Source organism: Narcine bancroftii, chromosome 13, assembly GCF_036971445.1.
Source record: "Narcine bancroftii isolate sNarBan1 chromosome 13, sNarBan1.hap1, whole genome shotgun sequence".
Lineage (NCBI taxonomy): Eukaryota > Metazoa > Chordata > Chondrichthyes > Torpediniformes > Narcinidae > Narcine > Narcine bancroftii.
Window position 1 is genome coordinate 19,615,367 of NC_091481.1, and position 23,775 is coordinate 19,639,141.

The 23,775-nt window shown below is 40.3% G+C and overlaps 2 long non-coding RNA genes across 3 annotated transcripts in view; both read right to left on the reverse strand.

Annotated features, from left to right (window-relative positions):
* The window catches only part of LOC138748353 (uncharacterized), a 101,149-nt gene that overhangs the window by 49,297 nt on the left and 28,077 nt on the right, over positions 1-23,775 (reverse strand). The window lies entirely within an intron of this gene.
* LOC138748354 (uncharacterized) overlaps positions 1-23,775 on the reverse strand; it is a 52,933-nt gene that overhangs the window by 2,545 nt on the left and 26,613 nt on the right. Inside the window, exon 2 of the long non-coding RNA XR_011347966.1 lies at positions 151-257. This is a non-coding gene — a long non-coding RNA (uncharacterized lncRNA). The remainder of the gene's footprint in view (positions 1-150; positions 258-23,775) is intronic.

Genomic DNA, 23,775 nt, shown 5'->3' on the forward strand with positions numbered 1-23,775 from the left:
CTCATTCTAGTCTTCTCAACCAATGGAAGCAATTTACCTACCCCTATCTTTAGCTATGTCGTTCATAATTTTATGTTTCTACAAGGTCTCCTCTCATTCTTCTAAATTCAAGTGAGTAGAACAACGAACAGAAGTCACAAACCCACTCACTGGACTCCACAGCAATGTTCCAATTTTGGGTGCCACACAGAATCCTGTGGTAGAGCAAAAACTTGACAGTATCCAGTAGTTGTGTCTAGAGCACCTGCCCACTGGACCTGCAACAGTTAGAAACCGATGGAGCATTCATTTGAAATGGGGTGGAGTGGCAGTGGTGGCAAAAAGTCCTTGTAAGGTGATTTATAAATATGTATATATATATTTTTAACATTATTTGGTTTTACTTTAACCCTTTGAACTATATGTGCCTGTTTTCAAGGACTACCAACAAGCGCATATACTCTGTGCCCCCATTTTCCAGGACTGGTTTTATACCCAACCACCAGCTGGTTTGTTTGTATTGGTGTTCATACCTGCAGTTTATCCATGGACACAGTCCAGAGTATATATATGTTATGAAAGCTTAAAAATGGTTAGTGTCCAAAGGGTTAATATATTTGTTTATAAAAGATTTTATTTATTTTCATAATCTTTCGAGCAGTGGTTCTCAACCTTTTTCTTCCACTCACATACCACTTTAAGTATTCCCTATGCCATAAGTGCTCTGTGATTAGTAAGGGGTCGCTTAAGGTGATATGTGGGTGGAAAGAAAAAGTTTGAAAACCACTGTTTTAATCGTTCCTCATTAACTCACTATGTGCAGTGTTTCATAACTCCAACCGAAATGGACCAATGACAATTTTTCTCAAGCAAAATATTTCAGTAACAATTGGGTCTAGATTCTCAACCTTCCCTTCGCACTCACATACCACCTTAAGCAATCCCTTACTAATCACAGAGCACTGATGGCATAGGGATTACGTAAAGTGATATGTGAGTGGAAAGAAAAAGGTTGAGATCCATTGCTTTAGAGTCTTTTCAGAATTAAAAAAAATTGTATAATTTATTTAGTTTTTGAGTACTTCTGATATTCAAACAGATTTTAAATTCTCAAAATCCCATCATAGCATTACAACACCCAAGACCCATTCCCTCCAGCAAGACTATACTGTCAACCAGCCAGCAATTCACCCACAAAAAGGCAAATCCTTAAATGGCCAAGTGCCAGCGATGAATGTGACAAACTCACCCATTTTGTTTCAATATTATTCTCAAGCAGTTTGTTGATGGAAAAAGGAGGAAATGTCTGAGGGTTATGTGGGATCAAAATAAAAGGATTCTATTCTAACCATGAACTCCATTGCATCTGACAATATCCATTTAATTTTGTTGAATCGGTGATTGATCAGGATAAGAAACGTTTTCTTATCTCCCATTTTATTTGTTTGATAATACAAGCTGATGATTTTTCAAAACTGAACTTCCACTCAGAGAAAATAGTCACGTTCCAACTATCAAAATTCTTTTTAAATTTAGAATGTTTGCTACATTTTTTCAGCTTCATAACTTCAAAAAAATTAGTCCCGGCATCTCTCATTTCTTCTGATCACCACATCTGATTGAATTCGATGGCCCAAGACAATGGCACAGGAATAATGTTGTGCCTTTTAACTTTCACCAGTTGCATCTAAATCAGGGATCGCTCTCTCTCTTCCTATTGCCTGCTAGTTCGGATGTTTTTAGCCAACGCCAACTGTCTGTTGAATGTGCCTCAGTAGGGAGCCACGGTTGCCAGCAGCCAATAGCAATTAAGATTCAGCTATAGTACTAGAAAATGAATGTGTTCTGCTAAAGTGGAAAGGGTGGTGCCTGCAATAGCATTTGGGGAAGTTACTGTCACCTAGAAAATATGGCATCATGTGGGAGAAGGTAGAAGGTAGTCTTTGAGATTTTCCAGTACTGCTTTGAAAGCTCAGTGCAGGACATGAAGATGGATCATCAGGCCTTAAAGACCTGGATGCTTGTTGAAGGAATCTCAATGAATCACTTCCTGGGTTAAGTTCAGAGAATGCTTCATCAACCTCAGACTCAATGGACCATGGCCATTCATCCCCATCACTCCCTATCAATCAGCATTTGTCCCACTTAGCATTGCTGCAAAATCCACACCCATATCTTGCAGCATATGTGCACCTCTAGCCATTTACCACATCAACCAGAAAGAACACCCATTCAAGTTTGTTGACCCTCCGTCAGCTCCTCTCTCATCATCCGATGTAAATATCTGCAAGACTTAAAACATTAGAAATCACTCAGCATTCAAGGGACTGTAACAACAGCCAGTAATAGTAACCACCCCTGATTTAATTGATGATCCCTGCACACAACACTGATCAAGGATCCAGCTTCTGAGCATGTGTTCAGCTGTGCAAGGTTAAGAGAGGGCAGTATGTGTGCGCATTGAGGTCTAAAATGGGAGCATTAGTCTCAAATCACGGTGGCATACTGATTGATGTTATCATCTGGCTCCTCTTCACACTTCCTATTGGCAATGGCTGGACATGTGCACATGGCTGATGACCTTACAGCCCTAATGTTTGGCACAACTCATGCCACAGATACATTTGCATGTCAGGACTGAATTAGCCCCTGTGGTGGCCAAAAATAACACACTCAAATGTTGCGGTCACCATCTTCCCTTCTGAACATCATCTTGTTGATACTAAATTAACTGTCAACGTCGTATGAAAGTTCTTGGGTTGTCTACAAACTGCACTCTGTATTCTGCTTTTGGGATACCAATGCATAAGTCCTCTTTTCTCGACAAAGTTTCCACCTAGAATATTGACTATTTCTCACCATGGATTCTGCCTAACCTTCCAGCTTCTTTTTGTTCACTCAAGCTACTAACACCTGCAGTTCTTGTGTTTTTATGAATCCAAGATTCAATTTATTGTCATGTAATAAAAAGCAGTGTAATATTACATGAAATTGCCGTAAGGCAGACATATTCGTCATTGACAGATATTGCCTGAAGTGCCTCTTACAGGTCAGAGAAAGAGAAGCAAAAGAGAGTGTTTTCCCCCCCACCACCACCACCCCGTGCCCCTGCCTCAGAGTCACTGGGTGTCTGTTGATTTGCCTCCAACGCTCCTGCAGCCTCATGCAGCTACACAGAGTTCAAACCATCGGCAACCCAAGCTTCAGATCCCAAACTCCAATACAGTTAGGAACCCTTCAGCCCCTCAACAGCCTCTCGCATCCCCGTTCTGATATCTGGTACCTCATCAGCCAGTTCCGAGCCAGTCTCCACCAGTCCTCAGTCTCCAGCAGTCCTCAGCCCTTGACTGCAAACTCCACCAGACCACAGTCTCTGTGGGTTCCTCGCCTCAAGTCACCAACAACCTATGTGGGTCCTTCAGCCACAGATCCCCTCATTGATCCACTGCAGTAGGCTCCACCCTGTGGTGGTCTCCTCTGCTTCTCCTTTGTGGAGGCGGGGTGGGGGGGGGTGGTGATCTCCCGGCTTTCTGGTGCATTGTGCCAGTCCTCCACTTCCCTGGAGTCTGCAACCCCCTTCTGGCTAATGCCGATCATAGGCGCTGCCATCTTAGGAGAAGTCCACCCTGGTCTTGTATTTTAAATAAAACTACCATCAGCCCTTTTAATAAGCCATTCAAAGCATGTACGAAGTGGACATCAGTTGGACCCCACAGGAACACTGTCTCTGCTCCCCGCTCTCCCACGGTCTGGAGTGACAGTGTTGCTGTTACAGTAGTTTTGGCATCACCACCATTTGTTTTTCATCTTTGCCTCTTTATTCTTGTGGATCCCCAACTATAAATGCCAACAAAATATTGTTCTTTTGTGTGCAAGTCAAATCTTCTCTATTTGCTTTTCTTTCACCCCACATTCCCAATTCCTGTTTCTTTTTCCAAAATTCTCATCTCCTATATTTCCACCTTAAATTGCATCTGTTAAATGTTTCCCCAGGAACCTAATGGGAGGGAAAGGCTCCATGAAAATCTCCTTCCCAATGACGGCCAGGCCGAGTGATTGAATGTAAAAAGGCTGGAGCATTTTCAACGAACTGCAACGACAGTCCCATGAAGGGAATGCCTCCCATGGTCTTGAGAATGATTTAAAAAAAAGTCTTTGGTAAATTTGATTAATTCCACAAGGTATTAAAACGTAGCTGAGTGCGCTGGATAGAGCAAAACATGATATCTGACTATAATACTGAAGACATTTGCTCTGAAATTTATGGGACTCCAGCAGTTTCAGCGGAGTGAAATCAACAAAAATAAAAGTTCAGTCATGTTTGAACTAAAAATGAAGGTGCCCCCTCACGACCGAGGCATCATTATTCAAGTGCGACTCCAAGGAGGTGAGTGAACTTAATATTAGTGAGAATGAATGAAATAGATGTTTACTTTCTTTTTAAAATATTTTTATTGTGTTTAGCATACATTCTGAATTGACAATTGCATAATAATCATTTGTATATGTGTGAAGACACACAAAAATAGATAAAACAACATCAGTAATTGCTTATAAAACCTCAAAAACATTTAATTGAAATGATTTATGCAACCATGTTAAACCCATTTCTTGAAATAACTTGTATAAAATAAAAGAATAAAAATGAAAACTAAATTTAATCTACCTTTTCCCTCTATTCAATGTTACCTTGTATAATTATTTTTTTTTAAATTGGAACCACTGGTGACCCCTGGAGAACAGACAATAAGGCACTGGAACATACAATAATTGTTCAATCTTACAATCACATAAGACAAATTCTAAGAATGGGCTCCACAATTTTATAAATTGAAACTTTCTATCTTTAATATTATATCTAATTTTCTCTAAACTTAAATAGAACATGACATCATATAATCATTGTTTATGAGTAGGAGAGGAGTCTTCTTTCCATTTCATTAAAATTGCTTATCTGGCTATCAATGTGGTAAAAGCTAAAACTTTTTCCTGAGATGCCAATATAGGTTGATCTGAATCACAAGAAAAACCAAACAGAGCAATTAACAGGTCACATTAAATGGAGAATGATCACTTCCAGATTTTAGATTGTTCTATTGGGTGATTAACATATGTCATTAACTCTTATTAATTACATTTGGATATGTCAGCGAATCACCCCTCTTGGATAGAAATGGAATTGCAGTTCTCAAAAAAAAACTTCTATGTTGACAATTTTAGGATTCTTTTTACCATTTTCCTTTTCCAAATTGACACATAATCCATTAATGATAAATAGGTTGAGAATTTTGGCTCAATTTAGGAAATTCTTTGGGCTTAGTGGTTTTTCACTGTCTAGTCCGATTATAGATAACCATCTTTTTCAACCATCCTTGTTGGACACAGGCTTAATGGAATATCATAGAATTGGTTTTGACAATCTCTCTATTTGAGATAATTTTGCCTCTTGAAAAATTATCAGCTCAATTTAATCTTTCCAGTAGACATTTTTTTAGATATTTACAAATTAGACATTTGGTTCAGTCTAAGCTTTTGGATTTTCAACGTGCAATGTTCAAAGTGCAATGAATAGCAATCAATTAAAATTCCTAAACTTTGTAGAATTGTCACTACATTGCAAATAAGGTGTGCTAACTGGCAACTTTGGGGGGGAATACCCTGGATCTCAGGTGATCGACCCTTCCAGATCATTAGTCTCAGCTTGCTCATATGCTGCACAGATGCCTTATGTCCCAACCGCTGGCTAGATTAGATTAACCCTCCTGAGTATCACAAGCAAATATCTCTGCCAGAATACTAATACCCGTCAAATTCAGATCCTTGTTGTACAGGTCCCACTTTCCTTGGAAGAGATACCAATAGTCCAAGAACCTGAAGCCTCCCCTCTGCACCAGCAACTTAACCAGTTTATTTAACTGTACTCTCTTCCCATCTCATAGCTTTGGGAGCTATACTGAAATTACAACTTCAGATGTAATTTATTATCAAAGTCCCTAAATTTTCTTTGAAGAAGCTCAGATCGCTTCCTACCTCTCTAGTTGGTACCCATGTGGACCATGATCTCTATGAAAAGAAAAGTCTTCATCCAGGATGGAGAATTTTGGAATTTTTTAAAATACCATGGGGGCTGTGGAGATCATTCTGAGATATTCTTACAATTGGTCATATTCACAAGGAGTGTAAAAATAACTTGTTCAGACCTACTGTGGAATTATACATCAGAATTCAATTCCAGATTTTCATATTAATTGTGACGTTCAATTCAGTGAACTTGCAAATACAATTTTACAGAAAATTGAACTGGAAGAGATTTGAATAAGACTTTATTTCATACAAGCCTCAACTTGGCTTACAGTTAATGGATTACTTTGGAAGTTTAGACAGTATTTGGAGGTGTTTTTAATGTTGTTACCTGTGAACTAATAGTTGATCAGAGCTCTGGGATAACATTAGTGCCAATTTGCAAAATATCACCTCCCAATAATTTTCATCCAACAGAAAAACAGTTCAGGCCAGTTTAATGTTTACTTTAAAAGAAGGATTACTATCAGCGCTGGAGTGAAACCTCAGCACAGCTTTTGTATGAATGTACATGGAGAAGGACACATCAATGCCAAGAAAAACAACTGGAAATGTCCTCTCACAAAGATTTCACTGTGGAGGTCTACATAGTGGAATTTCCCACTCATTTCTGGGTTTCTTGATGTTCCCTGACAAATTTGACCCTTGGGTTTCCTCAAGAATTAGCAGAAGGAGAAAGACTTAGGTGAGAAACTTTCTAAAATTATCTCAGCAATATTGCAACTTTTAATATTCATCAACATGACTGTCAACCTCATAGCTCTATAAAAAGAGAATTTCTCTTTTAGTTGTTCATCTTGCATTGTATCAGCATCTAAGGCATCAAATAGTTTGAATGGAAGGGCATCAGTATCCTGGCATAGATATTTGCTATTGCTCGTGTTATTATACTCCACATGGATTGACTTTTGAAGAAATGCTAGGAAATGTTGTGGGTTATTCCAAGGATAACTGGTTAAGCAGCCCTCCCAGAACAACAAGGGCTGCACGCCCCAATTATTTAAGTCCTGATACTTGCCTCCTTTAGTTGGTCCCCAACAAACCCTCATCTCCTCAATTACTTATGTCATGACCATGCCACCACCTATCCAGAATTCCCCAGAACTTTCACTCACCCAGAAGCAATCATCAGTACCCAAATTGCCTGATCAAAGACCCAATTGTCCCCAGTCTCCTTCCAATCCTCCACAACATATTGAATTCCAGCCACCAATCGCTAATTTTTCCCATTCCCAAGTCACATTCAGCTTTCTGACCAGTCCTCTCTTGTCTTTAATCTCAAACAATTCCCATCTTATTTGAACTTCTGAAGTTCGAAATACCTAGTGTGTCAATTGCAAAGGAGCACTGACAGGCCCACAATCAAAATTATAATTGACATTAACAACCGTAACAATCTTTGGTAAGATTTCGATGGCACGATCTTTCACGACTTTCAAGTGAGACATAGACTGGTTTTTTTTTTTTTCTCTTGGATTCACACAAACTAGGCATTATCTGTCTAATAGCATTAAATTATCATAGCCACCTGTCTCCTTGCTAATTTCTGTGACAAAGCTTGACAAAGTGGCGACTCTCTGTCTTCCCTACGGTAGACAAAGTTAAAAAGTTTCACGCATGTTACATTCTGAATGACAATAATGGAACCTTTATTTTTTTTAAACCTTTAAGCAAAATTCTGCTTAATCTTTTGGGGCATCGAAAGAATATTTCCATGCATGCTCTTACATGAGAACAGTGCATTTCTGTACGTAATATTTCCAAACCAATGTCATAGCAAGCGCCAACTACCTTTTACCCAAGCTCAATTTCCCAGGACAAGATGGAAATTTAACTCATTATTCTTTCAACAAAATGATATCAAAACATTCCTTTCAAGAGGTTATATAGACATTAGAATGTGCTTTCCCTGGTAATTTGAAAGTCACATCAGTCAGTCATACTTTAGTTCCTCTTACAAAGATCTCATGGTTATAAAGACTAATGTCAAGTTAAATGTCTCAGTGATGAAACACATCTTGTCATGTGGCCAATCCTTTGTTTTTGGTTTTATAAGCTTGTACAAAAGAATAATATGGGTCTCATAAACAATGCATGGCAACAACATAGTAAACTCTCAGAAAATGAAAGTAGATTATGATAATAAGATAAAATAATGCTATGAATTTTACATTTAAAAATGCAGTTAAACCAGGAAATCTGCAGATGGTGGGGTCCAGTGCAACACACAAAAGTGCTGGAAAAACACTAATAAGGTGCTGTAGCGGCAGCTCCACCTGCTCCTGCAATAACACACACAACCAGACAGGTTGAGCTCAGTGAGCAGACGAGTTTATTGCAGGCTGCTGGGCTGTACTTAGACTCCCAGCCCGAACCTGGCTGAGAACCGTGCTGACATCACCCGGGCGTCACGTGGTCCCCCAGCACGGGGCTTCTGAGCCCCATGCTGGGAGGAAGGGAACACCCCCCGACGGTGCCATTTTGGCCGGCTGCCCGGCGCGTGGCTTACAAGCGGGGCCGGTTCACCTGCCTGGTGGTGAGCCGCCACAGTGTCCTGGCTCTTTATGAAGTGCACAGTTAGTAATGGGGAAATCCTGGATAAATCTGCCTACTTTTGTAACAACATTTATTTTACATTTGACTCATCTAATTATTGTTTGTCCAATTGTGGTTAGAAATCATAAGTATCGAACATAGATTTCATCTGGTTGGAAAGTCTCTAGTAAAACCATTAATTAAGCTCATTTAAGTGGGTGTAGATCCTTCTCAAGTGTCCCATATAGTGTTTGCTAGGTGTTTGAAGGGCCAGTTAACTTGTTAGTTAAAAATTAAGGTCACACCCAAATGTGCTCTCACCATTAGGATGACAGAAACATGCAGCTTTGCAGAATTTTGAACACCCCATTTTTTTTTGCCAAGAAGTGAATTGTGGTTTGTTAACCTTTATTATGGCTTTACTTTTGGAGATTTTGTGTGGAGAAAACTCACACTGATAATTACAAAACCTGACTCAAAATGAAGTTAATATTCCTCAGAAAAGGACATTCATCCATGTTAAAAAGGAAAAAACAAATTCTGAACCTGTTTCAATCTTCACTCAGCTTTATGTGATTAAGTAAGTATTTAATTATTTAAGAAGTTACATATGAACATAGGAAGTAGGAACATGAGTAGGTCTCTGGGAAAGACTATTTGTCCTCATCTCTGTCCTAAATCTACTCCCCCGAATCTTGAGACTGTGTCCTCTCGTTTTAGTTTCCCCGGCCAGCTCAAAAAACCTTCCTACATCTATCCTATCCGTACCCTTTATAATCCTATATGTTTCTATAAGATCTCCTCGATTCTTTTGTCTTCATTTATTTGACTTTAAAGATTTAAAAGTTGTGTCTTAGATTACAATAGAGTCAGAATCAGAATGTATTGACATGAATGGGTCTTGAAATTTGCTGTTTTGCAGCAGAATCATCGAGCAAACATTCATAATTATAACCATCTTACTACATTACTCCAAAACAAATAAAAATAACAGTGCATGAAAAGTAAGGCAGTGTCTTTGGTTCATTGATTATTCAGGAATCTGATGGCAGCGGGGAAGAAGCTGTCCTTGTGCCGCTGAGTGCTCGTCTTTAGGCTCCTGTACCTTTTTTCTCGATGGTAGTAGAATGAAGAGGGTCTGGCCTAGGTGGTGGGGGTCTTTGAGGACACCACCTCATGTAGAGATCCTTGATAGAGTGAAGTCTGGTGCTTGTGATGTCGCAGGCCAAGTTAACAACCCTCTGGAGTTTAATCTTGCCCTGAGAGTTGGTGCGTCCATACCAGGCAGTGATACCACCAGCCAAAATCCTCTCCAAAGTACATCTGTAGAAGTTTATAAGAGTCTTTGGTGACATCTTAAGTCAAGTCACCTTTATTTATTGTTCATATCGTGCTCGCATTGTAAAGACGAGATTGCATTTCTCCAGGACCACGGAGCATATTTATATAAATGAAAGTTAGAATAGAAGTTGAATACATTACAATATTAAGATGTATACAGTAAAAATCTATGGTACTCCATCCACATATATTCTGGAAATACATCTCACAAAGTATAGCTGCTGGTGAGCTTTCTTTGTGATTGCATCAACGTGGAGGGTCCAGCACAGATCCTCGGAGATGTTGACGTCCAGGAATTTAATGTTCTTGACTCTCTCCACTACTGATCCCTCGATGAGGACTGGGTTGAATTCCCCTGACTTCCTTCTGAAGTCCACAATCATCTCCTTGGTTTGCTGACGTTGGGCGCAAAGTTGTTGTCATTACACTCTTCAACGAGCTGATCTTTTTCCCTCCTGTTTGCTTCCTCATTGCCGCTTGTGATTCTGCCAACAACTGTGGTATCATCTGCAAACTTGTAGATAGCATTGGAAATGGGCCAGGCCACACAGTCATGGATGTATAATGATTAAGAGCAGTGGGCTAAGCACGCATCCTTGGGGTGTGCCTTGTCGATAATCAGTGAGGAGGAGATGTTTCCAATTTATATTGACTTTGGTCTTCTGATGAGAAAGTCAAGGATCCAGTTGCATGAGTGGGGGGGGGGGGGGGCGGGTACAGAGACCTAGAGTTTGTAGCTTCTTGTCCAGCACTGAGGGAATAATGAAGGCTGAACTGTGTTGATGAAGAGGATTAATTGCTGTTTTTGAGGTGATTCAGAGCTGAGTGGAGAGCCAGCAATATTGCATTTGCTGTGGAGTGATTGTGCTGACAGGCAGATTGCAGCAAGTCCAGATCTAAGAATTCTTGTCTTGCCTAAGGCTCAGATACTACTGAGTAAATATTGCACACACTCACACTGAGGCTGAAAGTTTAAAGGAGATGGGGCTGGTGGTCATTGGTCCAACGGGGATGTTGGATGTGCCTGTGTCCAATTATCGGTCAAGTATTGGCTGGGGTGGTCTGAGGTTCTGATTGGACATTGAGTGAGATGTAGTGAAACAAATGTTTGGACATCTGCATTGAAAATTTTGGGAAATCTGTTCCAATTGGAGGTTTGAGGTGGGTTTGGTCCAAGGTTCTTGACGAATTGTGGTGGATAGAAGGATAGACTGGAACACTGCCTTCAGAGAGCAGCAACAATCATCAAAGACCCTCACCTCCCAGCACACACTCTGTTCTCACTGCTGCCATCAGGAAAGAGGTACAGTTGCCACAAGACTCGCACCACCAGGTTCAGGAACAGCTGCTACCCCTCCACCATCAGACTCCTCAATGACAAACTCAATCAGAGACTCACTTAAAGTCTCTTACTTATGCACTTTATTGATTTTCTTTTTTATTCTCTCTGTGTAGCACAGTCAGTTTATTTATTTTTGTTATCTGTTTACAGTTCTTGATTTGTTTATATGTATACGCTGTGTGCAGTATTTGTTGCACTACCAATTAATGGCAATTCTGCCACGTCTGCAGGAAAAAGAATCTCATCATCGACAGAGTTCCTACATGATATCACATACAATAAATCTGACAAATCTGAAGTCATAAGTTGCTTAGACAGTTGGAGCTTATATTCTTGGGAATGGGCCAAGGTGGGGGAAGATCTTTAAGATGGATAATTGGTATCATATATGGAGGTGTCTGAAAGGAGATGAGCAAAGTTTGCACTTTCCCTTGCTGAGGTATCAGTCTTCCACTATGCTATGAAATTATCCTGTGTTTGCCCATCAATGTTTTCCCCTAGAGCAGCATTGGCAAATTTCCCTCACAGTGTTTCAAAAATCATTACACAGGGTGGATGCAATCTGAATGATAAACTGGTCAGATACTCCTGGTTCAATTTCCGGAGGTGGTAAGATTCGTATGTTTCACTCAAGGAATATCCTTTTACATCTGCATGTCATTGATATAAACACCACCCACACTATATTTTTGGGCAAATTAATCTATCTTGCTGTGAATGAGAAAACAATGTTCATCACGGGCAACCCTTCACAGCAGTTGGTACATACCTGTCATTTGCAATAATCTGATTTAGAAATTCAGTCCTGCAGAGGAAGAAATGTAATATTTTAAAACCAAACTTTACTACATGACTGCTGGTCATTCCTCTAGCCTCAAGCAAATCCTTTGTTGACAAACATAGGTTCAGAATATCCAATGCACTTTAATTTGTCAGATTCTTGCAAGCAGCATTACTGCTTTTAAATAGTGACAATTTTGCTTTTTTTTTTTTAAATTTAAATTTTTTATTTTTCACACCATAAATCACAATAGCCATGATATACACTTTTTCTTTTCCACACATTTACAGTGAATTTTCAATAGTGACAATTTTGCTTGATTGACAATTAGTAAAATCCAAAATAAATTTAAGATTTTGTATGTTTCTGATTTAGTTGAAAATCTGTTCAGCAATCACGTGATTTTACTTGATACACATAACTGTTAGATATTTGTTTCACAGCTTGTTTAAAGTTGAATTCCAAAGAAAGTCAGCCGCAAAATATGCCCCAGCACACAGCTCTGTGCAACTGCTCCCCCTCTGCCGTAGTTCTTTGTTTTTGCTAACATGTCCTGTACTTCATAGTTTGAGCCAGTGTAATTGGCAGCACAGACGGTTGGCGTAGCGGTTAGCACAACTCCTTCGCAGAGCCAGCGATCGGGACCAGGATTTGAATCCTGCGCTGTTTGTAAGGGATTTATACGTTTCCCCCCCCCTCCCATGTCTGCGTGGGTTTTCCCTGGGGGATCCGGTATCCTCCCACTGTTCGAACCGTACCGGGGTGTAGGATAATTGGACTCGAGGGCTGAAATGGCCATTTACCCTGCTGTAGGTCTAGATTTAAATTTAAAAATTACACCAATGCTAGGATTTATTCTAACCCAGGATTGTTAGGATTTCCTTTCCGAGTGTTCAGTTTACATCTTTGGGTATTTTTCCATCAGGTAGACTCAGGAGTCTGTGGTGCCAATTATGTTTCAACGAGGCCAGGCTGATATGAAAGAGGACTCATGAATAGAATGAACTCTCATCTTTATTTGATTCTGTCCTATTTTCCAAACACTTCCTTCTGTTCTCATTACAACAGCAATAAAACGTGCAGAACAAAAGCTTACGATTTTCAACAAACATTCATTGAATATATCGTCTTTTTTGTGGAGTGCTGGAATTATAAATCGAAAATAAATAATTTTTCTCATCGATATTTGGACTTTCCTGATGCTTTCAAAGGTTCTGCAAAATGTTAAATTAATACAAATGCGCAGTAGGATCAAAGTGCTCCCCTCTTACTTTTTATTTCTAATATCTGGAGTACAACCTTTTCCAGAATGCCATTGAAACCAATAAAACAGTATTTTGAAATTAGTGAGCGTAAAGCACTGGAGACTTGGCTCATATAAGCAAGATGAATTTCTAAATCTGGAACTTTGTATTGGAGCCTTGCTCCTGCAAGGCTGAGAATCAGTAACCTGCTTGAGATTCAGCAGACATAAGCTAAATTCCACCGAGGGGCCAGAGATGCAGTTATCTGACAAAAGGACATCTGTGTACCAAGAACATTTAATCTTCCTGCTTGTTTTGGTCACAGACTGTCAGAGGTGTAGCCTTGACGTAATGTTTTGGTCACAGACTGTCAGAGGCCTATCCTTGACGCAAAATAAACCATTGTATTCAAAGTGATAAGCTGAAAATTACGTTATTCGATAGAAGCCTGGGCATGCTAGCTTGCTCGCTTATCTTTCTGTGCTGGGAATAGGTGCTTGGGTAAGCAGTTTTTGGGTAATATAAGCCATGGTCCCAGTGCTGAAGTTTGAGATTCTCCGAGAGGTGGCAACATCTCTCAGCAAGAAGAAGAACTTCTAGAGTCCAGCCAACGTCCCGGTCGGGGGAGGTGGAGAAGCTGCTACCGGCGCCCCGACAACCTACTACAAGAGTGCGGTCGTTGCCCCGCTTCGGCAGTTGGGACCAGTCCAGGTATAATTAAGTATAATTGGGAAGGGCTTGCATATTGTAGTTTGAAATCAGCTTTAGATTTTGTAATAAAGATTTGCACAAACTGAAGTGCTCTCGGCGTGTGTGTCTATTTTCTCTCGGTAGCTCAAACACTGTGACCAATCTAAAACGAACAAAGTGAGAGGTACAAGTTTACCCAGGACAAACTTCCCTTTCAAAGAGAGAAGTATTAATATCAAACTTTTCTTTTCCCATTGGCCTGTACTTGTAAGCAAAGCTAAATACAGTAAAAATGTCTGTTCTCTGGAATTCAAGCAACTGGCAGCCTCAAGCAACCGGCCAAAAAAAAAATCGTGGAAAATTTTTTAAAAATACGCGAGTTTAAAATTGGCAAGCCTCGCTGTTAGTTTGCCAATCACGCGACATGCAATCTCAAGCTACCAGAAAATTCATGTTTCCGGCACATACCAATCACCGCAGGTGCCGCCTACCAGGGGGATTCACTGTAGCTCACTGGGGCTAAGCAGGCGTCATATGAATGGATTTATTCATATCTGCAAACCCAATTCCGTGGACTTCAACCAACAAATGACTCTCAGCACCCAGTTAACACCAGTAACCAAAGGGAAACCTTTCTCTTTCATAGTTGGTTCTAATTAAAGCAAAGTTCACCTCATCATGACAAGGTCACATTACTCAGGATGGAACAATGAAATGAGAGCAAATTTTAATCACTAGATCAAAAGTTGGAGGTAAGTCTGGAATTATCAGCAGATGGATAATACCTGATGTAGAGTTTTGACCCAAGCCACTGACCATCCCTTTGCCTCCACAGATTCTGTCTGACCCACCAAGTTTTTCCATCAACTTGTTTCTTGCTTCAGCATTATGTGGGACAAGAAGGATAACATTTGTTTGCTGCATTATTATGTTTGCAAATATTCCACACAAATGCAATGCAAATAGCAAGCGAGACTATCAAAATTATTTTGATAGGATCCTGGTTCAAATCATCCTCCAATTATCTTTAAAACCTCTCTTTGCTACTTCCTTACCTAGAGCACTTCATTTTCTGTGGTTAATTATTAAATTCTGCAACATTTTGTGAGCTCATGCAAAATTTAACATTTTTTTGCCAATATACTCAAGTTTAATTCTTCTTCGGTCGTGGGGAAAAGCTTCCACATTATAGTTAACTTTGCATTTGGCATCTAACCAAATCACCGCACAATCAAGCTGAATTTGTCAGTCAGCTGAGAAATAAATAATGTTATTGTAAATGTATGAATTGTTAAAGTTCTATTGAAACGACTTATCGCATTTTCTCAGTTACTGATGCCTTCTCATGTCAACCTCCTATTTGTGTGCATAGAATCAACATTTGAGATTATTGGCCAAGAAAATTGAATAGATGGCAACCTTGTGTTTCAAAGCTCCTGAAGAAGGAATTGTGCTTGTATTCAATGGGTTTTGAAGAAATCCCATTTCCTATGATTCGTGTGGTGATCAGAAAATACTAATGTCGAACTCCACAATTTTTCTGCTGTGTTTTAGATTTCAGATTTATTGTCAAAGTACATACATATTCAACCCTGAGATTCTTTTTCCAGCGGGTGAGGCAGAATTACCACTTATTGGTTTAAAATAAAACTGTACATGGAAAGAAATAATTATAAACAACTAACTGTGTAATACAGAGAGAAAAAATAAATAAAGTGCAAAGTAAGAGTCCTTAAATGAGCCCCTGATTGAGTTTGTTGTTGGAGAGTCTGATGGTGGAGGGGTAGCAGCTGGTGGGGTGAGTCTTGTGGTGCCTAGACCTCTTTCCTGATGGTAGCAGTAAGAACAGAGCATGTGCTCAGTGGTGTGGATCCTTGATGATTGCTGCTGGATCCCTGATGCTAACATTCTCCAGAGATATTCTCGATGGTGGTGATGTCATGGGCTGTGCCCACTAACTTTAGTAGGGTTTTATGCTCAGGTTTGTTGGTGTCCCCATATTAGACTATGATACAGCCGGTCAGCACACTTTCTTCCACACACCTGTAGAAATTTTCCAGGGTGTCTGGTGTCTTACCAAACTTCCGCTATCTCCTGAAAATACTGACAGCATTCTGCTGATATTAGCCTGAAAAGAAACTTGTGGCATCCTTGGTGGGATATTTTTGATTATCAAGAAAAAGTGGTACACTAAATGCTCTTGTATTTCTCCTGTTGCTTTGGGAGATAGAGGGTGTGTTATTTTGCCTATTAATTTTGTCACAGATACCATTGCCAATATTTGTTGTTTGTTTACATCAGAAACAATTGATGTTATCTAAAATATAATCTCCAGTGAAGCAGAACTTGCTCAATATTACTGCTAATTTCAGGGTTAGGGAATGAAGGTACCATATTGCCCTGCCTAATTCTATTCCTGAAGTAAGAATTAAGTCCCTCATACTCCTTTTTTGACCCACTTAGTTCACAGATGCTACATCTAGTACATCCAGGTCTAGAACATCTTAACCTGCAATCCTATGTGGGATGCCACAATAGAAGAGATAGCCTTTTGACTGAAGTTGGAAACAGGAGGTGAGTCCCATGTTCCAAGACAAAGCCCAACGTGAGTCTGTGCTCGCATCAATCTCTCGTGCACTCCTCTTCTGCTCCTGCCAGTTTTGAAAGTGACCACATTTGTTACTTGCAGGGTGCCAGTGCATTGCAGGAGAACCTTGTGTTGTTAGCTTTAAAATTTGTATTAATAATGGACAAGCACACATGCAAATCACAATTTGTCAATCAACAAATGAGACACATATGTTACTAATTCTGATGTTATTTTTGTGGGTGGAAGAAAGAGTTGATTGAAAGAGATTTGAATCAAATCAATGTAGAATATGAACTAGAATTAGACCTAATCTTTGCTTGAAAATAAAATCTGCGCTGCCAGACCTGCTGTAAAGGGAGCACTGCTGCGGGGTCGATCCAAGAGATTGGCAAGCAGAGGCACACTGCTACTCTGCAGGGTCCTACCTTCTGGTCCTAATAGCAATGGCTCCATACAGCTTTAAATGGCTTGTTAAAAGAGCCAACAAGTTTTTTTTAAATTCTGTAACCTTGGGGTCTGTGCCCAAGATTGCAGTGCCTGTGCTGAGGAGTGTACCATGAGAGGTGGAACAACAGTCCAGTACAGGTACCAGAAACTCGGAGAACAGCCCCCACTCCACGTTGAAAAGGAGAAGCATGGGAAATTGGGCTAGAGGATGGTGATCATAGCAGCGGACAAACGAAGGGGCTGAGTGGCTGAAAGACCACACAGGCCACGGCTACTGGAGACAGGATCACCATGTTCCGGAAATGGGATTTGAGAGGCTGCTGAGGGGAAAAAGGGCTCCCAAATGATCTTCAGGTGCTGATGGCTTCCTGATCGTGTCAGAGGTTTGGATCTGGAGCTTGGGTGGCCAATGTATTGAACTGGAGTCCGTGCAGCTTCTGAGGCTGAAGGAGATCTGGATGCGAATCCATGGGCACTCAGTGACTTTGAAGGGATTCCCTTTTGCTTTGCTTTCTCCTATTGCTAGGGGTGCAGGGCAATGATCTTTGTTTGGCATATGTCAAACAAAACTTGAAGTTTACTGTGAGTATTACATTTGTAATGTATTATTATGCTCAGTAAAAGGAACCTTGGAATGAATCTTTGAACCTTTGATGAGGTGAGCTCATGTAGATGGATCAGATGTGAAGACCTAAGAGATGGATAGAATTTCATTATGAAGGAAAGTGGGTTTGAATGGAAAAAGAGTGGAGGCCAGGTGGGAACAGGCCTTATAGATGCTGTAAGATGAGAGTCAGAGATGGCTGAGGATGAACAAGGTCGTTGAGAGATGAGAATGATTAAAGAGAAAATTTAAACTTTGGTTATGTTCTGAAGATCTTTTTGCTAAGTGTATATGTAAGATACACATCCGGTACCGCATGGATGGCAATCTCTTCAATCTGAGGCGCCTGCAAGCTCACACTAAGACACAAGAGCAACTTGTCCGTGAACTACTCTTTGCAGATGATGCCCCTTTAGTTGCCCATCAGAGCCAGCTCTTCAGCGCTTGATGTCCTGTTTTGCGGAAACTGCCAAAATGTTTGGCCTGGAAGTCAGCCTGAAGAAAACTGAGGTCCTCCATCAGCCAGCTCCCCACCATGACTACCAGCCCCCCCACATCTCCATCGGGCACACAAAACTCAAAACAGTCAACCAGTTTACCTACCTCGGCTGCACCATTTCATCTGATGCAAGGATTGACAACGAGATAGACAACAGACTCGCCAAGGCAAATAACACCTTTGGAAGACTACACAAAAGAGTCTGGAAAAACAACCAAATGAAAAACCTCACAAAGATAAGCGTATACAGAGCCGTTGTCATACCCACACTCCTGTTCGGCTCCGAATTATGGGTCCTCTACCGGCATCACCTACGGCTCCTAGAACGCTTCCATTAGCGTTGCCTCCACTCCATCCTCAACATTCATTGGAGCGACTTCATCACCAACATCGAAGTACTCGAGCTGGCAGAGTCTGCAAGCATCGAATCCATGCTGCTGAAGACCCAACTGTGCTGGGTGGGTCACGTCTCCAGAATGGAGGACCATTGGCTTCCCAAGATCGTGTTATATGGCAAGCTCTCCACTGCCCACCGAGACAAAGGTGCACCAAAGAAGAGGTACAAGGACTGCTTAAAGAAATCTCTTGGTGCCTGCCCCATTGACCACCGCCAGTGGGCTGATCTCGCCTCCAACCGTGCACCTTGGTGCCTCACAGTTCGGCGGGCTGCAACCTCCTTTGAAGAGGACCGCAGAGCCCACCTCACTGACAAAAGACAAAGGAGGAAAAACCCAACACCCAACCCCAACCCACCAATTTTCCCTTGCAACCGCTGCAACCGTGCCTGCCTGTCCCGCATCGGACTTGTCAGTCACCAACGAGCCTGCAGCTGACATGGACATTACCCCTCCATTAATCTTCGTCCGTGAAGCCAAGCCAAAGATATGTAAAATATTAAGGCCTTTTTGATTCAGCAAAGTTCAGCACAAGACCCTTACTGACCTTGTGTCATCTGATCAGGAGTTCAAACTGATCCCCCAAACCATCACTTTCATCAGTGAGAACTCTGTCTGATCAGCTTATGATCTGATTGATCCTTAGGTCATTTGGCTCTCTCTGTCCTTGGTTTGCTTCACCCCTGGTCTGTCTAATCCTGATCTACTCGGCTCCTGATCCACACAACTCTTTGGTTTGTCCAGAAATGGATATGCCATTGGATCCAAAGTGTAATTGAGTGAACAATAATGTCAAATTTCATTCACAACTTAATATACACATAGTAGTGAAAGTTATGAGTAGAGAATCAATTGATTTTGTACGATTCTACTTAGTATATTGGTACTTTCCTTTGGTAAATAGCTCTCTATTCTTTGCACTAGACTTTCATGAGATTAGTCAGCTTTAAACTTGTATCTTCGCAATATATCCACATTCTTTTCTATTATTGCTGCCACAACTGATGGAGTTGGAGTTGATATGGGAAAAAAATGATAATTTTATTTATTTTTCCATATCACGAAGTATAACAATGAGTTGTAGCTTGAAACATTGTGAGGGACTGATGTTTACTATATCAACCTTTGTCCTTGTTAAACTCTCCTCGACTTGAATGATTTACTCAAGATTATATATTCTACAGTTAGGTAATCAAAGAGATTCTGTTGTTTAACATTAGATATGAGGATGAAATACAAATATTTAATATAAAGCTTGAATAAAAGATTGACTACTAAACTTTGCATTTGATTTACTTATGCAAAATACCATATATGCCAGTGCATAGGATGATCCAAACTTAAAAATGTCACCTCAAATTCAGGGTGGTCTTATATGCGAGGTCTAAAATCTGAACCTTGAGAGTGAAGTCACAACCACTGCCATCTTCCTGCCGGCTCTGACACAATTTGCGCATGTCCTGTTCATTATCAACAGAGTCTCAGCACTCCCTTGTGGGATCCATCCACCCGATCCGATTACCGTCGGCTCTGTATAGGCTTTAAACGGTGATGGTTTATTTTAAAATGTGCTGATAAAATTAAAATTTTTACAGGGTAATTTAGTAATAAAATATATTGATTTGCTTTTACCATCATCCACTGGTCTTACCTAATCCGTCAGATTTGAGGTGGGTGGGTGAGATCGTCTTATACAAAGGGTATCGCTCAAAACCTCCATTTTAGGTTGAAATTCCAGGGTTGTCCTATACAGTGTCCTATACATGGTTATATACAGTATTCAGCCCCTATAATGCTGATCTATATTTATTTCAGAATTTAGAAAAAGTGAAGATCTGATAGATAAAACTGATAAACTGCCGGCCATGTCTGTTTATGGAGGAGATTGTGGAGGTTGCATTTGGCAATAGTATCAGGTGTAGGCAGACTCCTACTTTCTTGAATTGAAGATAGGACTGAAGTCTCATCATGTTCTATTATTCTCATTCAAAATCCTAGCAGACTTGTACACAGTGAAAAATCTCCAGCCATTGAAATCATGGGGTGTATCACAGGGCAGGGGATATTTGGTTAGATTGATGTAATTTTGCTGAATTAACATTCAAATCTTCCAGATAATTATCAATACAATGTCAAATATGATTATGTTTCAATCCAGACAAAGCACAGTTTGGAAATAAAAATCTTCTTTTGTCTCAGTACTTTAATGAAAAAGGAAGATCTGAATTCCTGACACATCCAACTCTAAACTCTTTACAGCCAATGATATTATTCTTGGAATTTTGTTGTACTCTGCAAGGTGCTAATGACTGACCAGCTAGTCTGTTTTCTTTATGTTGATTGAAGGATAACATTCTCCCAAGATTCTGAAGATAATCCCAACATGCCCCTTTGAAAGCAGCTTCTCAGCATTACAATGGATTTTATTTTCAGTCCAAGTTAAAGTTTTTGATTTGGGAATTGAACCTTCCAACTTCTAGTTCAAAGATGAGACAGCTGGTGCTGCATGACCATGTGTACACAAGAAAATAAGAGCTAGAGATCCTTGAAGCCTGCCCTGTGATGATGGGTGATTTGTCCCAGTCTCATCACCTTGACTGTGCCAGTTCCCACAGGCCTCAATTCCCTGAACTTTCAAATAAGTATCTACATTCTCAACCATCCAGTGGGGGAGGGGGGGGGGGTGGATAGCAGAGAGTTCCAAACATTCACACCCTCCTTCTTGGATTCCTGGTGCTCCTCGGTTTTAAATGGCTGCCCCCTGATCTTTTAATGATGCCCCCTTACTCAAGACGCTCTCACTGTCTTGGAAAGCAGCCACATATAAAGGGCCTGTCCCATCACTGTATTTGTCTCTTCTCCCATTGGGAAGGTTATACTGCCTTGTCTGCAGGAAATAGAATCTCATCGTGGTATGTGATGTATATGCTCTGACAATAAATTTGAACTTAGTCTCCCAAGCTAAACTGCTTCTCAAACCTATCAAGGACTTTGAATGCTCTTTAAACTTTTGCCATTAAAAACACTCTAAAACAATGAAACCAGTTAAACGTATTAAAGTGATCTGAATAAATTCAAATTATCATTGTCTTGCATGGTCAATTATTTCTATTAATGTGAATAGTCTTGCTGTTTCTGCGCCTGGGACTACAAAGTGGAAGTTTAGCTGTTAAATTCTCCAACCTCGGGGTTGGGGGTTCTAGCAAGTTCACACTGAGGTGCTATGGGATTCTAGTAAGTTCACTCTGAGGAGCTGGACTCCAGGTGGAATCTAAAATTGGAGAATAATTGTCTAAACTCCAGCGAGTGGTAACCAGAGAGTTCAGGACTTCAGCATTCCTAAACTTCCTGACTCTTATGGGGGAAATGCTGGTTGTTCACTGTGAAAATGATGGCAAGTTCGAGCCTGAAATGGTTTGAAGTTTTTAAATGTTCATCAGAACACTGGGGCACATTGAAGTGCCCTTTTCCAAAATAGAATCATGTGATCAGATGCATTTTCCCAAAATGGATTTGATTTGACGTCTCATCCTAATAATGGCTCTTCTAGCAGCTGGAGTGCCCACTGAGATGTTTTGGTAAAGTCCCTGGAAGCCACAGGGTGCTGATCCAGAGGCTGGAATGCACTCGTTGAGCAACAGCTGACAGTTGCATTGCCAACCTTTCATGATATTTCTTTAAAAATAAAATTGTCTAATTTTTCCCAGGATCCCCATTAAGTACTTCTTAATACAGTAAAAGTTCAAAAATCTGGAAGCCAGATATCGGAACCACCTGAGAATCCAGACTTCTCAAAAACTCTCTACTGAAATCCGGACCACCCCACAATACAGATTTCTCTAAAACACTCGGCTTTTATGTGTGTGCATGCGTAAGTGCCACAGGTGCACAGCGGCTTTAAGAGACCATGCAGAAGTCATGGAAATGTAAGAGAAAAATCTATTTTTTTGTGCTTTGTATTTCATGCAAAAAAATATTTTGTTAATAAACTATCAAAACTTACTTGCTTATTCTTCTTAAATTTGAATTTTAAAAGTACTGCCCAAAAATCCAAATATCCAGACTGACCCAATCCCTGAGCAGTTTGGATTTTAGGACTTTTACTCTATCTGTTTCATGAAAATATTAACACTTAGTGGTGGAATTTGCATATGAGTTGCACCAACATTTTAATGTGTGTATATTGAAAGTAGATTCACTGAGGTGCATTACCATATATTCTGAAACCTCGTAGGTAAGAATGCTTAATCACTCATTTGCAACCTTTCCTCCGAAGTCTGAGAAAAGGAGTACATGCTAAGGAACTTCAGGGATGTTGGAACATGACTATTTTCTCTGACTGGAACTTCAGCTTTGAAAAATCATTAGCTTGTCATCAAACAAATATAATGGGAGATAAGGAAAAAAGCCACTGTGTAGAAGTAAATATCCAGAAGTTAAAATCTCAAAATAAGCTTTATAAAAGTGGTTTTCCACTTCACCTGCCAAGTGGAAAACTGGAACACAGTCTTAGAGAGTCAGAGACAAATCTAACTGCAATAACTAAAGGGAGGTCACTCTGCCACTACAAGTCAACAACAGTCCCTTCCCTGATCTCGTCCAACCATGTGCATTCTGTGATTTGCAAACTCAGTGACCAAAATCTTCACCCCAAGGAAAATGCAGGGAATGGCACTAACTGCCAAACATGACTATTTTGGGGGGGTTTCATTAAAACTTTCATTTCAATCATTTAGAGGGGCTGCCAAGTATTTTTCTACCCAAATGTGCTACATAAAGAAATTCAGCTTTTATTTGCTACATGATGGTGTGCCATTTGTGCTCTTAAGCCCAGATGGACCAAATCTCAGTGCACATAGCTGACAAGCAATTCTCTCCTATATGACACAATATTTTTGCTTTGCCTCAAGAATGCATTTAGTCATTGACCTTTCCAGTGAAGTGGAGTCAGTTTACAGGAGAATTGGGCGAATAATCAATCTCCTTCACCTTCATTCCAAAATCATTCTTTTAAAAATTAGATATACAGCATGGTAACAGGCACCTCCTGCCTTCACCAATCAACCTACAAACCCTGTACATTTTGAGGGGTGGGACAAAACCAGAACACATGGGAAAAACCCATGCAGACACAGGGAGAACATAAAAACTCCTCACAGACAGTGCTGAATTCAGACCTGAGTCACTAGCGTTGCACTAACCGCTCAAAGTCATTCCAATTTTAGTCATTGATCAACAGTGCAGTGA